We start from the raw sequence: 14,508 nt of genomic DNA, 5'->3' as shown, positions 1-14,508 counted from the left end.
CTTTTTCTAATGTAATGGTACTATTAAAGCATTAGCATGTATTGGATTAACTAAACCAGTTCCAACAATTGTTGTGTTATTAATCTCTAATATTCCAACAATGTGGTGTGATTAATCTCTAATATTCTAACAATGTGGTGCAGAGGATAGGTTCATAGTGGTGACTACTACATCAAATGTAACTTAACCTCTTACTCCAATCTTCAATGGAGATGGTGTTAGTAATCTGTATAAAATAACCGAACATAATCTGGACAGACAATAAGAAAACTGAAGAAATAGTAAACGATTCAACCGGGCTTGTATTTGACACAATTCCCTTAAACAGATTCGTCGTCTGTTCCCAGGGTACGCCGGTTCGAAACAGCACCGCGCGCTGCCGGACTTGAACACTTGCCTGAAAAGTAAACCGGAGAATGCTGCAGAGAGATCAAGAGAAGAGATTGTATTTCGGTGTGTCAAACTGTGTTGGTCTGGTCTAGTTTTATAGTCACAGAACTCATAACCGAATTCTGGACATTATTGCAATGAATTAAGAACCGTTTTAAACTGATAATGGTCATTAGTATAGTTTTAAAACTGATAATAAAAACCATTTAACACAATAATGATCATCATAATACTGAATAATCATTTCAGTTTAAAACTCATTAACTAGCCCAACTGTTACAGTTTTTGAAGACTAATTAAAAAAAATTAGTCAGTCACGAGTGCAAAAACCGTCTCCCGCGAGCCCGGGTTTTCGGAGCTGCATTCGTGTCCGCAGGACGTGCGGGCGTACACGAGTTCAACTTAAATGCGGTTCCATTTTTTGCACCCCCCCTGCGCGCGCGCGCGGGTAGGACTTGTGGTAAAACATGTCATAAGACTTCAAAGTCTTCATTAAGGTTTTACCTTATAAACAACCTATCTTTTTGTTCCCACTCCGATGTGGGACAAAGTAGTTTTACCACTTGTGACTTTCCATTCACACTATAACTTCCAACAATCCCCCACATGAATGGAGGTCGATCTCAAAAACAACATAATTCCTTATTACATTTCAGCAGTTGAGTTTTGCATACGATAGGTAGGTGTTACCCTTTGAACCTTCGCTCATGAAATGAACTTAGCCCACTAGCTCTGAGTAGAACTCGATGTCTTTGAACTCGTCTGCCGTTTGTGTAGACGACAATGCACTTCACACAAGACTCTCCCTGACAAAGTCAAGTCCTCATAGTTATGTTCGTTATGGTCATGAACATGATGCCTGGTTCTGCGAGAGCCATTAGGTATTGTGCCCCAACAATACCCTTCGTAGCGACCTCACTTCTCTCTCACATAGGTGATTCACTATTTTAGTAGAATCATTAAAAGCCATAGGCTTAGCCTCACACTTGTCACTTTTAGGAATGGACTAGGAAGTTTACTAAGCTTTGCAATAAACTCCCTTATATATATATACGTAGGGTTATCCCCCACAGTGACCTTACTAATTCATACAATTAGGTTTTCCTATTGAACTCAGCTCTTGGGATCTCCAGTCTACTGAGTTAGGTTTCCATCATATGAACTTATATTTTCAAGGGCTTCAGTCCCATTCCCATGGACGACTTCTGTACTAACTCTCTACTTAGGCCTTTTGTTAGCGGATCCGCAATATTATCCTTTGACCTCACGTAGTCAACAGTGATAATTCCTGTAGAGATTAGTTGTCGTATCGTATTATGTCTATGTCTGATATGTCTGTTCCTACCATTATACATTGTGCTACGAGCTCTGCCAAGTGCCGATTGGCTATCACAATGTATACAAATGGCCGTTGCCGGCTTAGGCCATCTTGGTATATCCTCAACAAATTGACGTAGCCATTCTGCCTCTTCACCTGCTTTATCTAATGTGATGAACTCAGATTCCATCGTGGATCTAGCAATAACCGTTTGTTTTGATGATTTCCACGATATCACTGCACCTCCAAGTGTGAATACATACCCACTTGTTGCTCTGGAATCATTCGTGTCAGATATCCAATTTGCGTCACAATGTCCTTCTATAACTGCTGGATATCTGTTATAATGCAACCCGTATTCTCGAGTGTATCTTAAGTAACGAAGCAACCGAGTGATACAGTTCCAATGCATTGAACTTGGGTTGCTTGTGTATCTACTTAGCTTGCTCACAGCAAATGCTATGTCTGGTCGAGTACAACTCATAAGATACATCAAGCTACCAATAATTCTTGAGTATTCCAACTGGTTTACGGGTTCACCTCTATTCTTGGCTAGATGTTGACTTGTGTCAAGTGGAGTTCTAGCTTCATTAGAGTCATTTGCATTGAACTTCTCAAGAATTTTGTCCACATAGTGGGATTGACTTAAAACGAGTCCATTTTGGGTTCGCGTGATTTTGACCCCCAAAATCACATCCGCCAGACCCATGTCTTTCATGTCAAATCTTGCTTTTAGCATGTTCTTTGTAGATTTTATGATTTTGTCATCGCTTCCAGCAATGAGCATATCATCTACATATAGACACAAAATGACATATCCATCAGATGTGTCCTTCACATACACACACTTGTCACATTCATTGATTTTGAACCCAGCATCAAGCATGACATGATCAAACTTTTGATGTCATTGTTTTGGAGCTTGTTTCAATCCATACAAGGATTTCACAAGTTTACACACTTTCTTTTCTTGCCCAATAGCTGTCAAGCCTTCGGGTTGCTCCATGTAGATTTCTTCCTCTAGAATTCCATTCAAGAAAGTTGTTTTTCACATCCATTTGGTGAACTTCCAAATTTCTAATGGCGGCAATGGCAAGCACCAACCTGATGGATGTTATTCGCGTAACTGGTGAATATGTATCAAAATAATCTAAACCTTCTCGTTGTTTATATCCTTTGATCACCAACCTTGCTTTGTACTTATCGATGGTTCCATCTGGTTTCATCTTCTTCTTGAAGATCCATCGATATCCTAGTGGTTTACATCCTTGGGGAAGATCCACTAGTTCCCAAGTATGATTCTGTAAGATAGAGTCTATCTAACTTTTGATTGCCTCCCTCCATTGAGGTCCTTCTGAGGAATGCACCGCTTGTTGGTACGTTTGAGGTTCATCTTCTACCATATAGGTAAGAAACTCAGGACCAAAGGATTTTTTAGTCCTTTGCCGTTTACTTTTCCTGACTTCAACTTCCTCATTCTTAGATTGTTCTCGAGGTTCATAGTTTTCAACTTCACCCTCGGGAACAATTTCCTCAACCGGTCTAGAAGAACTCGGTTCACTTTTATCTAAGCATGGGAACACATGTTCAAACCATGTTGCATCCTTAGATTTGATTATGGTGCCTTTGCATATTCCAGGGTTCTTGGAATCATGCACAATAAAACGATAAGGACCATAAGGACGGGTGTATCCTATAAGTACACAGTCCACCATTTTGGGACCTATTAGTAGGCGCATAGGTGGTGTGACCACCACCTTAGCTAGACACCCCCACACTTTCAAGGATTTATATGATGCTTTCTTTCCCGTCCATAATTCGTAAGGCGTTACATTCTTTTTCTTATTGGGTATCATGTTCAACACATAATTTTCCGATAAGATTGCTTCCCCCCACATGTTTTGGTTTACACCAGAACTTATCATCATGGCATTCATCATTTCTTTCAAAGTACGATTTTTCCATTCCGCTATGCCATTTGATTGAGGGGAGTAAGGAGCTATGAGTTCGTGGATGATTCCATTTTTTGCACATACGTCAATAAAAGGTGAAACATATTCACCTCCTCGATCGCTCCTTACGATTTTGATTTTCCGATTTAGTTGATTCTCAACTTCGGCTTTGAACAAGATAAACTTGTCAACAGCCTCGTCCTTACTCTTTAGTAAGTACACATAGCAAAACCTTGTACTATCATCAATAAACGTGATGAAGTACTTGTTCCCACCACGAGTAGGAATTGCTTTTAGATCACGCACATCAGTGTGGATCATCTCGAGGGGTTCGGTGATTCGTTCAACCTTTTGAATGATGATTTTGTTTGTTTTGCTTCTACGCAAGTTTCACATTTATTAATCGAGTCGATATCGAATGTTGGTATGCAATCAAGTTTGATTAAACGACGAATGGAATTATAATTTACGTGACCTAGTCTACCATGCCAAAGATTAGAAGACTCAATCAAGTAAGTAGAACTAGTAGCGTTTTCTTTCATTGCATTCACGACAATTACATTGAGTTTAAACATTCCATTTAGGGCATAGCCCTTACCAACATACACACCGTTTTTGGTCAACACGACCTTATCCGACTCAATCACCATTTTGAACCCAAACTTGTTCAATTGCCACCCCGAAACAAGGTTCTTACGAATTTCTGGAACATACAACACATTGGACAATGTGAGCTCTTTTCCAGACGTCATCTTCAAGACCACGTTACCCTCGCCTTTAATTTCTGCCGTGGCAGAATTTCCCATGAAAACCTTTTCTCCATTAGTCACCTCCTTGAAGGTGTTGAAAAGGCTTTTGTCAAAGCACACATGTCGGGTAGCCCCCGTATCGACCCACCAATCCTTGTTATTGTGCCCAACTATATTCACTTCCATGACCAAAATCGAGAGGTCCGTGACCATGGCAACAAGCTTATCGACTTCATCTACCTTGTTCACTTGTTGAGCATCTTCCTTCTTCTTGGGAAGCTTGCATTCGCTAGCCTTGTGGCCTTGTTTTTGACAATTATACCAAGTTCCTTGGAACTTCTTTTTCCCAACTCCTCCTTTAGGACCAAGGTTGGAGCGTTTCCCATGACCTTTCTTTCCGCCTTTTCCACTGTTTTTTCCCTTTGAAGATTGGCCATGTTCAACAAGATTGGCCTTCACTGTTTTAGGACCATCAATCCGTTTCAAAGCCAATTTATTATCTTCTTCAATACGAAGACGAACAACGAGATCTTCAATGGTCATCTCCTTTTGCTTATGCTTGAGATAGTTCTTGAAATCAACCTAACTTGGTGGCAGTTTTTCAATCATTGCCGCAACTTGGAATGTCTCGCTGAGGACCATTCCTTCCGCATGAATATCATGAAGAATAACTTGCAATTCTTGGACTTGGCTCATGACAGTTTTAGCATCTATCATTTTAAAGTCCAAGAACTTAGCCACCACGAATTTCTTAGTGCCCGCATCTTCTGTTTTGTATTTGCGATCCAACGACTCCCACAATTCTTTGGCAGTCTTGGCTTTGCAATACACATTATACAATGTGTTCACCAAACCATTCAAGATACAGTTGCGGCACAGGAAATCCGAATGATTCCAAGCATGCATCGCGCTCACAGTTTGAGCATCCATTTCCCCTTCATCAACATGGGGTTTAGGTTCAGTCAAGAACCTTTCCAGATTCAGCGTGGTCAGATAAAAGAACATCTTCTGCTGCCACTCTTTGAAATTCACACCATTGAATTTCTCTGGTTTTTCAGCATGCGAAACTGCATTAGGCAGTGGTGCAACCAGATAGCGGAAGTCATGACAGCAGAAACAGCACTGGTCATGACAGCAGAAACAGCAGTAGTCATCGGCTGGGATTCCATTCTGAAAAGTAACATATTGCAGGAACAAATCAGTAATATAATCTGTTTAAGTTTGTTAGTAATCTGTATAAAATAACCGAACATAATCTGGACAGAAAATAAGAAAACAGAAGAAATAGTCCCATGAAAACCTTTTCTCCATGTGAGCTCTTTTCCAGACGCCATCTTCAAGACCACGTTACCCTATCCTTTTAGACTTGTTTACTGAATTTGCTTATTTTAACCGTTGTTTACCTTAAAGCATATATACATGGTCTATATTAAACCTTCGATTTACAAGCTAACAATTTTTTTTATTTACCTTATTATAGTTAAAGCTAATTTTTAACCATAGACATATTTAATTAGCCGTGTTGATTGCTTATTATTACCATCGTTAGAATAGAGCTTGCATGGTCTATAATAACCTATGGATATATCATGTAAAAAATACATTCTCATCAGCACTCTCCTACGACTATGCTACGAAGCGCGAGCTCCACTACTAGTTATACAACAAGAACTTTACTGTTTTGTTTTTTAAATTTTATTTTCTGTTTTCAGTTTAAATCTAGTTATAAATTTTCCAGATTATTAAATATGTAAATATGCACACAAACCAGCCTTTTCTACCGCCACTCAACACCAAAAAAATGGACCTATACCATGCCACAAACTAGCGTGTGCACCTGCACCCTTCCAATGCACAACCCACGGCATCAGGGCCGTCGATGAGAGGGTGCGAGTGGTGCCACTGCATAGGGCCCGTTTTCTCGAGGGCCCAAAATTTCTAGAAAATATGTATGTATATCTTATATAAACAACTATTTTAAAACAAATTTTTATAAAGTTTAAAATCCATCAACCTTTTTAATAAAACTAACACAATTAAACAAAGTTTTGTAACCTTAACTTTTTTAGTTTGGGTCATAACCCATATCATATAGCCATTTAATATTTTTATTGGTATTACAGTTATTGTCATATTATTAAATATCTATATATATAGGGGTAAGATCAAAAAAAAATTATTTTGCTTAAATAGGATGAGAAGAAATCTTAACCATTCATTTTTCAAATCAATGGTTAAAATGAAAGTGTAGAAGAAAAGGAGGAGTGCAAGGGTATCTTGGGAAAATCCTATTTATGGACTTTATCTCTCCACATGCAAGACACATGCATATTTCACCCTCATTTTTTAAACGTTCATTACTTTTTTATATGACATTATTTTGTCATAAAAATCTCATTGTAAAACCGAACGTCTTTTTATCTTTAATTTAAGTACCATATTGCTGTATAAAATTTGAAGACTAAAAAAAACCAACTAAAATGTGTTGTATTTCTATGTTGTATAACATTTTTTTACTGGATTTTTGTACTATATTTTTGTGCTAAATTTTTTATGCTGAATTTTTTTGTACTACAATTTTTTCTGAATTTTTTCATGCTATATTTTTTGTACTACATTTTTTTGTGCTATATTTTTTTGTACTATATTTTTGTGCTACATTTTTTGAGCTAGATTTTTTTTACTATATTTTTTGTGCTATATTTTTTTGTACCAGAGTTTTTGTGCAAGATTTTTTTGTACTAGATTTTTTTTATTGTATTTTTAAAAAACAAAAGGGGTAACACATGTCATTTTCACTCCTATTTATAAGGACAAAAAATGCCCTTCATTCCTAATTATTAGGATGCCATGCCATAATCACAATCCTTCTTAGGCTATTTAGGCAAAATCCACTTTTTAGTGGATCCTTCCCCTATATATATATATATATATATATATATATATATATATATATATATATATATGGAGAAGATCATGCGAGAACCACCTCTTATTGTGAGAACCGCGAGAACCAATGTGAACACATCAAAAATGCCTAAAAATAGTTAAAATCACACAAAAATTTTTTTTTTAATATTTTTTATATAAAAACTACTTTTCGAAGCCAAAAAAAAATATTTTTTTTGGCCACTAAAAGTAGCGATTTGAGCATAAAAAATATTAAAAAAAATAGATTTTTTTTTTTGATTTTTTTAGGTTTTTTAGTTTTTAGCATTTTAGCTTGGGGTGGGGGAGGGGGGTTTAGGTTTATTTTTTTTTTTTGGGGGGGGGGGGGTAGGTTTTTTTTAGGTTTTTTTGGGGGTTTTAGTTTTAGCATTTAGCTTTGGGGGGGGGGGGGGTTAGGTTTTTTTTGGTGTGGGGGGGGGGGGGGTGGGGGGTTTAGGTTTTCTTTTTTGGGGTGGGGGTTAGGTTTTTTTATGTTTTTTTTAGGTTTTTTTAGCTATTTTAGGTTGTGTTCACATTGGTTCTCAAGGTTCTCACAATAAGGGTGGTTCTCGCATGAGCCCCTCCCTATATATATATAGAAAAAGTATATCGTACATTACGGCTTAACGTCCTTCACATACAACAACGTGCGTGATTTGTTCTGTAACATGCGTGATTAATGTTTTCAATATGCGTGATTATTGTGTTTCAACATGCATGATTTTGGATTTTTCGAATTATAACGTGCTTGATTTTAAAATGAACTTGCGTAATTACCTGTCACGTGATGTACGTTAAGCCGTAATGTACGTTAACCTTCCTCTCTCTCTCTCTTTCTCTCTCTCTCTCTATATATATACATATATATATATACATATATACATATACATATACATATACATATACATATACAAGTATACATATACACACATATATATATATATATACATATATATATATATAGAAAGTGTACTGTACAATATCCCTTAACGTACGCTACGTACGCGATGTGAAATCGCATGTTATAAAATATCATGGATAAAATCGCATGTGATAATTTTGATGAAATCGCATGTTGGTTTTTGTAATAATTTCGCTTGTGATAAATTTGATGAAATCGCATGTTGTTTTTTTTAACAATTTCGCATGCGGTAATTTTGATGAAGTCGCATGTTAAAAAACCAACGTGCGAAATTTTAACAAAAAAACAACATGCGATTTCAATGTGTGATGAAGATCTGACGGTTGAGATGATCGCGTATGTAATGTACCATAAGGGATATTGTACGTTAACCTAACCCTATATATATATGGATGGGTTAAAATAAGCACCGTCTTGAGTTATGAGAACCGTGAGAACTAGGCTATTCAAAAGGTTCTTACGAAATTTTTTTCTCAAAAGTCATAAAAAATCACTTGTTTCAGAAAAAAAATTAAAAAAAATTTCGCATACCCACATTTACATGAGGCGTAAAAAAATATTTATCTTTGTACAAAATTTACACCGACGCATAAAAAAACTTGCATCAGTCAAACTACCGACTCAACAATTTTTTTACTTTTTTACAGATGTGTTTATAATATTTTCATCTACGTTTGTGAAAAAAAAAATTATGCTTAACTCGCGCGGAAAGAAAAAGTTCTCACGATTCTCACAAATCGTGGTAGTTCTCATTTGAACCGAGTCCTATATATATATACTAGTCGTTTACCCGCGCGATGTGGCGGGAAACATATCACTTAAGTTGGTAAGTTTAGGGCTATATACGGGGCGGTTCGGGTTCGAGCCATAACCAAAACCAAATTTGCGATACAATGGAAAACACAACACTTAATTATCTCATCTACATGCTTCGACTACCATTCATCGTGGAAATAGATGAAATAGATACCGAGAGTTTCTTGTGTATATTCTTAATTCTTGTGTACATAATGACCCATCTATTGTGGATGAAGCATGGGGGTTGGTTGGTAGACGCCTCCATCTCATTACATGTAAGGCATCTTTCACTTTTAAATAGAACGAATGGGGTCTCCTGGTCCTAACTACGATCCTCCTTTGATTGGCATAATTTTAATTATATAAATAAACTGTCAGTTTACCAACCAGAATAATAAGAGAAAAAAGTTGAACCAATACAACGTTATAAGTTGCCAGGAGCATATTTTTTTTGAACAGTCAACAGAATCAATCCCGAGCACTCTCGGGGCACCCACTGGACAAACAGAGTACTCCGACAATAACCCGAGTCCACCACCAATTCCGGGTAAAACCCGGTAACCCACCCGTGACCCGCCCGTAGGCACGACGTTGAAATTACCGGTAAAACCCGTTTGGCTCAAGGATCCAACCTAGGTTTCCCTGGGTCTCCTATCATTGCCCACCAGTGCCTCGAACTTGCATCTCTCAAAAGAAATGCAAGTGTTCCACCACTTGATCTATAGATCATTGGCCAGGAGCATAATCGACACGAGAAAATCGCATTGTGAAAAAGACTTGTTGTATCTTGCTTTTTTCATATAATCAAACACTTTAAAGTTATGCAAACATATATTATAAAGTACACAGATCTGTGTCATGGTGCTTTTAATGCATACATTGTCTAATTTTAAGCTTCATCGCTAAATAAATATCAGCACAGCTCCTTTGTTTATGTCATTGATATCATATGTTGCTTGAAACCTGCATAAAAATGCTAACATATATAATTGAAAGCCAAGTGCAATGTCCTTTCGTTTTATATTGTTTGAAAAACTTGTTTTAGAGAAAGCCTTTATTTAAACCGACCCGTTTTATAGTGCATACTTGACTGCAGCTTTAACATTTTCATAAGAAGCCTTCTTCTCAAGTTGACAAGTTAAAGGCCATACCTGTCAGTTTTCCATTTAGTTCTGGTAAAACCTTCATACAGCCTGAAAGTTAAAATATAAATCAAACGTGCAAATGAATAGGACAGGTTAACAACATTTAGAATATCTTTTTGTCAAAAACAGACATTTGGTGACTTTCATCCTGTGTCCATCATAGCAAAATTTTCGGATCTGGCCCGTTTTGACAATTTTGGAATGTTATACAACCCAAATCGGCTCATTCATATCTAAACGGGTCAAATGTGCATGATCACCAAATCAACCGAACAAAATAACTGTGTACTTTATATATGTGAGAAGGGTATGAAGTACCTGCGAATCAGAGGTCTAGAGGGTGAGGTTATCTCTCGAGAGCTGCATGATCAAGATGATGCATCATAAAAAGCATGTTTAGCCAAATGGCAGGCCCTAAACAGTTTAAAATGAAAAAAAAAGTAATTTTGAACGTAAATGTCGGATCTTGATTTTACCTGTCTAAATCAAGAATCGGGTTGTAAACAAGTGTTTCCCATGTTGCTACAATGCCATGCCAAACGGGGTTGTAATATAGAGACTCAGGTGACCAAAACATCCGTGTGTACGTCTCCAAAAAATATAAAAAGTATCCACACTCCGATTTCAAGCAAAATGAATTTTATGACAAAACAGCCCACAGTCACCATTACAAGCGAAAAGGCCACCAACCAGTTAAATAATCTGTGATTATATTCCTTTATAAACAAAGACTTTGACTTTCCCATCATCTGCACAAACGCCAAAAAACAGTTATCAGTCTACGGTTTCCCTTTCACATTTTAGAAGCCCGAAAGGTATATAAAATTCAGGCCATTATTTTTTAAAGTAGTGTTGACGGATTTTAAAATGTTTATTTATGAATGGGCCGATTTGGGCTGCGTTCTTATCTCAGAAAGAGCACAGGGTCAACCAGACCCGACCCATTTCATTTAGCTAATATAAACGAAATAAACATAAACAACTACAATAATTAATTCGTTTACCCTGGACCTCCCATCATCTACGTCAATATAAACCGGAGTATTCCGAAATGACAGGCGAGCAAGATCTTCAACCTGAAATTAAAAAAAAAAACATAAATACCAACATCAATCAACAACAGAGTAAAATATAAGAATTATTATAAAAGCTCCTAATAGAGCGATCAAATACTACTTTTCAGTTCCAAAACACCGTGCATGGTATTACTGATTTACTTCAATACGATTTTTACCCATGGGAATTCCAAATCCGTACAATTCCATGTTCGCCAACAGTGAGAAATTGAACGGCTGACTTGTCCCCAGTTTTGTTGCTCTGCAGACATGAAGCAAAAGAAGTTGTGGTGCCAATAACAGATACGGCTTCATTGCTTCAATTGCTTCATTGGTAGGTAAACTCTTTGTGCAGCTGTAGTCATGAAGGTTCCCCATGTTTACAACCTAAAGTTATCGGTACATTAGATGAAGGGTTAACCGTACAATACTTGCAAACTAAAGCAAAAACAAATAAAACATCAGCTAATAATTAGTAATTAATAAATAAAAAATACCTGATCTCTGCCACCACTCAACAAGGTTCCCCCATCTTCTGTTATTGCAACGGTTGTCACATATGAACGATGTCTTTCTAAGGTTGCAACACATCCCAAATGCGTACAGTTGTATCATCAGATCCAGAATAAAGCTAAAAGTAAAAACGATGTTATAATCACAATACACTGTTTACTGATAGCATATGGGTGTAAATCATGAAACCGTACCAGCCAACAAGTTGGGTCAGGATGAAAAATAACACTTGTCACAACCCCTTTATGACCCTTAAAGGAATGTGTACAGAAATGCCCTTGCAATTCACTTTCACCGTAAGTGTGACATATCATCGCCATTATTGGACCCTGATGACCACCCTGCATAACTCAACAAAAAAATAAATAAATGTTAAAAGCAACAAAATGGGCTCATTTAGATACCAGCAAATAAAAATATAAACTTAGTTACCTTCCAAGAATGCAAGCATTTAAGTGAAGAAAGATCCCACATACTAATTTGACGGCTGTGACTGGCACTAAAGAGGAATTTGTCATCATGGCTAAGAGCAATAGCTGTAACAGACTCCGAATCCCCTTCAATGGTGGATTTAATGGAAGCATTTGAAGACTCCGAATCCCCTTCAATGGTGGATTTAACAGCTGTGACAAGCAATGAATGATCCATCTGAAGAAACCGCGTACGGTCCGCCTGAGTAAAACTGTTGCAAAGACTGAACACAGTGGTAGTTCTTTTTCAAAGTAACTGAAGCCATACTGTTGCTGTAAATGACTTAAAACTGATAAACCCTGAACATAAACAAGTTAGAATACAAATCAACGATTACTTCATTCAGCAAACAAAATCATCAAAAGTTAAAACAATAACCTAGCGAAACCAAACCAATTACCTTTCACCATTTGTTCGTTAACCCTAATAGCAAAACCATATGAAAATGATTTACTACCGTTAAACCTAACTGCTGATTAAAGGCATACCAAAGTCGGCCGTGAAGGCCATCAATATAAAATTCTGACTACCTAACGTATGAAAATGATTTACTACATCCAAAATTCATTTGTTAGCTCTTGAAAAATTAGAACACAATTTAATATAGCTTAACCGTTGAATCGAGCCCTTAACACCTATCAGCACCTGAGTTATGTGAACATGGCAAAACGTGTCGTATTGGATTAAACAACGATGTAACGCGATTACTGAACCCAAACACTACATGTTTATAAGCCAGAAAACAGCATGCCTAAATTTATCAAATGAGGAACATTACCTCTCAATTCAGAAAAAAAGACAAGAGGTCGAAGAAAAAATGCCCGAATAATTGATGTTATCCAAACTGAGAGCAAAAAGACAAGAGCTCCATTCAGAAACCATCCATTTTGATGATGCAGTATCGCAGGCCAACTGGTGAAACCTAGATCTGCAACTTTAGAGCAAAAAGAAAAAATCAAATTCGAGATCTGAAGCTTGTAACCTAAACAAATAAAAAAGAGGTCGTCGGACATACCTCAGTTTGTCGGAACCTACCTCAACCACCATCTAAAACCGGAACTCGTCTCAATTGCCACCGATCGGCTTGAGAATTATACCACCGGAACCGTAGTCGTCGGATTTAACACTACACACCACACGGTCTTTAGATCTTGTGAAATCTTGCTCATACATCACCGATTGGCAGACCAAACACCCCCTAACAACAATAATCTTTCATTTAGCATGATAAAAAGACAATGAGTAGAATAGCGGCCATACCTTGCTCATACGTCACTGATTGGCAGATCCAAACCCTTCACCACCTTCAAACTCAGTCGATTAGGTGTGATATAGAGAGAGATACGCTGATCTGGTGTCATTGAGAAAGCCAGATCTTGCATCGCCAAGAGAAACCTTAGATCTCCTTTTGAATCGCCTGGAGAGAAAGCAGCTCGATGGGGGCGGATAAAATGCTATGAGAATGCGAAACCCTAATTGTGTACCCCGTGTGTTTTTGAGTGAAGGGCATAATTGAGATTCTAAATTATATTGTGCTTTAGAGGGTTGTACAACATGTTTTAAGGGTGTTTTAATGAAATTCATATGACCTTAAGAAGTCCTTTGGATATGCTTATTAATATAGTATATATATATATATATATATAATATAGGAGATGGTTCAAATGAAAACCACTGTTAACCCGAAAACTCGAAAACTAACTAAAAAAGCCTAAAAACACACACAATTTTTTTTTTCAATTTTTTATTAAAAATCGCTAGTTTTTGTATACAGAAAAAAGCTTTTTCTCAAAAAAAAAAAAAATTGTAGTGCACATGTGTAATAATTCACATGTGTACTATTATACATGTGCACTACAAAAAAATTTGAAAAAAAAAGTTTTTTTATATACCTAAAATAGCGAAAATTTGTATGCAAAAAAAATAAATAAATTTGGTATGTTTTTTCGGCTTTTTTAATTAGTTTTCAAGTTTTCGCGTTAACTAGTGGTTTTCATTTGAATCTTCCCCTATATATATGTACATATATAGGATTCAGCTTAAGGAGGAAACACTAACAGTTACGAGAACCATGAGAACTCCTCACATCCAATAGAATTTTAACACATCACCAATAATCAATTTAATTCAAAAAGGGTATTTTAGTCATTTTCTCTCAATATCACATATCCTCTTTCTGTTATCTCTAAAACACATCACATTATCATCATCTCTCTCCTTTCATCTCCCTTATTCTTTTTATATTGAAAATTGGAAAAACATGTATT

The 14,508-nt window shown here is 36.7% G+C and overlaps 2 long non-coding RNA genes across 2 annotated transcripts; both read right to left on the bottom strand.

The window, feature by feature from the left end:
* Positions 1 to 11,591: 11,591 nt before the first annotated feature.
* LOC110927594 lies at positions 11,592 to 12,102 on the bottom strand. The gene is made up of 3 exons (XR_004889271.1): positions 11,965 to 12,102; positions 11,755 to 11,888; positions 11,592 to 11,644 (listed from the first exon to the last, which is right to left on the bottom strand). It is a non-coding gene; the product is annotated as an uncharacterized LOC110927594 (long non-coding RNA).
* Positions 12,103 to 13,146: 1,044 nt separating this feature from the next.
* Positions 13,147 to 13,696, bottom strand: LOC118490336. The gene is made up of 3 exons (XR_004889270.1): positions 13,502 to 13,696; positions 13,257 to 13,439; positions 13,147 to 13,175 (listed from the first exon to the last, which is right to left on the bottom strand). It is a non-coding gene; the product is annotated as an uncharacterized LOC118490336 (long non-coding RNA).
* Positions 13,697 to 14,508: the final 812 nt, after the last annotated feature.

The sequence above is a fragment of the Helianthus annuus genome, chromosome 3 (genome assembly GCF_002127325.2).
Source record: "Helianthus annuus cultivar XRQ/B chromosome 3, HanXRQr2.0-SUNRISE, whole genome shotgun sequence".
NCBI classification, from domain to species: domain Eukaryota; kingdom Viridiplantae; phylum Streptophyta; class Magnoliopsida; order Asterales; family Asteraceae; genus Helianthus; species Helianthus annuus.
Note: the sequence above shows the minus strand (reverse complement) of the source record. Positions and strands in the feature narration are given on the sequence as shown.